The sequence below is a fragment of the Rutidosis leptorrhynchoides genome, chromosome 8 (genome assembly GCF_046630445.1).
Source record: "Rutidosis leptorrhynchoides isolate AG116_Rl617_1_P2 chromosome 8, CSIRO_AGI_Rlap_v1, whole genome shotgun sequence".
Classification (NCBI taxonomy): domain Eukaryota; kingdom Viridiplantae; phylum Streptophyta; class Magnoliopsida; order Asterales; family Asteraceae; genus Rutidosis; species Rutidosis leptorrhynchoides.
Genome location: NC_092340.1, coordinates 313,984,790 through 313,988,230, shown reverse-complemented (window position 1 = coordinate 313,988,230; position 3,441 = coordinate 313,984,790).

The following is a 3,441-nucleotide window of genomic DNA, read 5'->3' as shown; positions in this document are numbered from 1 at the left end:
TTAGCTGTTGAAGGTGTTGACGAATCTTCTGGAAATAGATGCGGGTATTTCTTCTTCATCTGATCTTCACGCTCCCAGGTGAACTCGGGTCCTCTACGAGCATTCCATCGAACCTTAACAATTGGTATCTTGTTTTGCTTAAGTCTTTTAACATCACGATCCATTATTTCGACGGGTTCTTCGATGAATTGAAGTTTTTCGTTGATTTGGATTTCATCTAACGGAATAGTGAGATCTTCTTTAGCAAAACATTTCTTCAAATTCGAGACGTGGAAAGTGTTATGTACAGCCGCGAGTTGTTGAGGTAACTCAAGTCGGTAAGCTACTGGTCCGACACGATCAATAATCTTGAATGGTCCAATATACCTTGGATTTAATTTCCCTCGTTTACCAAATTGAACAACGCCTTTCCAAGGTGCAACTTTAAGCATGACCATCTCTCCAATTTCAAATTCTATATCTTTTCTTTTAATGTCAGCGTAGCTCTTTTGTCGACTTTGGGCGGTTTTCAACCGTTGTTGAATTTGGATGATCTTCTCGGTAGTTTCTTGTATAATCTCCGGACCCGTAATCTGTCTATCCCCCACTTCACTCCAACAAATCGGAGACCTGCACTTTCTACCATAAAGTGCTTCAAACGGTGCCATCTCAATGCTTGAATGATAGCTGTTGTTGTAGGAAAATTCTGCTAACGGTAGATGTCGATCCCAACTGTTTCCGAAATCAATAACACATGCTCGTAGCATGTCTTCAAGCGTTTGTATCGTCCTTTCGCTCTGCCCATCAGTTTGTGGATGATAGGCAGTACTCATGTCTAGACGAGTTCCTAATGCTTGCTGTAATGTCTGCCAGAATCTTGAAATAAATCTGCCATCCCTATCAGAGATAATAGAGATTGGTATTCCATGTCTGGAGACGACTTCCTTCAAATACAGTCGTGCTAACTTCTCCATCTTGTCATCTTCTCTTATTGGCAGGAAGTGTGCTGATTTGGTGAGACGATCAACTATTACTCAAATAGTATCAAAACCACTTGCAGTCCTTGGCAATTTAGTGATGAAATCCATGGTAATGTTTTCCCATTTCCATTCCGGGATTTCGGCTTGTTGAAGTAGACCTGATGGTTTCTGATGCTCAGCTTTGACCTTAGAACACGTCAAACATTCTCCTACGTATTTAGCAACATCGGCTTTCATACCCGGCCACCAAAAATGTTTCTTGAGATCCTTGTACATCTTCCCCGTTCCAGGATGTATTGAGTATCTGGTTTTATGAGCTTCTCTAAGTACCATTTCTCTCATATCTCCAAATTTTGGTACCCAAATCCTTTCAGCCCTATACCGGGTTCCGTCTTCCCGAATATTAAGATGCTTCTCCGATCCTTTGGGTATTTCATCCTTTAAATTTCCCTCTTTTAAAACTCCTTGTTGCGCCTCCTTTATTTAAGTAGTAAGGTTATTATGAATCATTATATTCATAGATTTTACTCGAATGGGTTCTCTGTCCTTCCTGCTCAAGGCATCGGCTACCACATTTGCCTTCCCTGGGTGGTAACGAATCTTAAAGTCGTAATCATTCAACAATTCAATCCACCTACGCTGCCTCATATTCAGTTGTTTCTGATTAAATATGTGTTGAAGACTTTTGTGGTCGGTATATATAATACTTTTGACCCCATATAAGTAGTGCCTCCAAGTCTTTAATGCAAAAACAACCGCGCCTAATTCCAAATCATGCGTCGTATAATTTTGTTCGTGAATCTTCAATTGTCTAGACGCATAAGCAATCACCTTCGTTCGTTGCATTAATACACAACCGAGACCTTGCTTTGATGCGTCACAATAAATCACAAAATCATCATTCCCTTCACGCAATGACAATATAGGTGCCGTAGTTAGCTTTTTCTTCAATAACTGAAACGCTTTCTCTTGTTCATCATTCCATTCAAATTTCTTCCCTTTATGCGTTAATGCAGTCAAGGGTTTTGCTATTCTGGAAAAGTCTTGGATGAACCTTCTGTAGTAACCAGCTAGTCCTAAAAACTGGCGTATGTGTTTCGGAGTTTTCGGGGTTTCCCACTTTTCAACAGTTTCTATCTTTGCCGGATCCACCTTAATACCTTCTTTGTTCACTATGTGACCGAGGAATTGAACTTCTTCCAACCAAAATGCACACTTTGAAAACTTAGCGTACAATTCTTCCTTCGTCAATACTTCTAACACCTTTCTCAAATGTTCACCGTGTTCTTGGTCATTCTTTGAGTAAATAAGTATGTCATCAATGAAAACAATGACAAACTTGTCAAGGTATGGCCCACACACTCGGTTCATAAGGTCCATGAACACAGCTGGTGCATTAGTTAAACCAAACGGCATGACCATAAACTCGTAATGACCGTAACGTGTTCTGAAAGCAGTCTTTGGAATATCATCTTCTTTCACCCGCATTTGATGATACCCGGAACGTAAGTCAATCTTTGAATAAACAGACGAGCCTTGTAGTTGATCAAATAAGTCGTCGATTCTCGGTAGTGGGTAGCGGTTCTTGATGGTAAGTTTGTTCAACTCTCGGTAGTGGATACACAACCTGAATGTACCATCTTTCTTCTTGACAAACAAAACAGGAGCTCCCCACGGTGATGTGCTTGGTCGAATGAAACCACGCTCTAAAAGTTCTTGTAATTGGCTTTGCAGTTCTTTCATCTCGCTGGGTGCGAGTCTGTAAGGAGCACGAACTATTGGTACAGCTCCTGGTACAAGATCTATTTGAAATTCAACGGATCGATGTGGGGGTAATCCCGGTAATTCTTTCGGAAATACATCGGGAAATTCTTTTGCAATGGGAACATCATTGATGCTCTTTTCTTCAGTTTGTACTTTCTCGACGTGTGCTAGAACAGCATAGCAACCTTTTCTTATTAGTTTTTGTGCCTTCAAATTACTAATAAGATGTAGCTTCGTGTTGCCCTTTTCTCCGTACACCATTAAGGGTTTTCCTTTTTCTCGTATAATGCGAATTGCATTTTTGTAACAAACTATCTCTGCTTTCACTTCTTTCAACCAGTCCATACCGATTATCACATCAAAACTCCCTAACTCTACTGGTATCAAATCAATCTTAAATGTTTCGCTAACCAGTTTAATTTCTCGATTCCGACATATATTATCTGCTGAAATTAATTTACCATTTGCTAATTCGAGTAAAAATTTACTATCCAAAGGCGTCAATGGACAACTTAATTTAGCACAAAAATCTCTACTCATATAGCTTCTATCCGCACCCGAATCAAATAAAACGTAAGCAGATTTATTGTCAATAAGAAACGTACCCGTAACAAGCTCCGGGTCTTCCTGTGCCTCTACCGCATTAATATTGAAAACTCTTTCGCGGCCTTGTCCATTCGTGTTCTCCTGGTTCGGGCAATTTCTAATAATGTGGCCC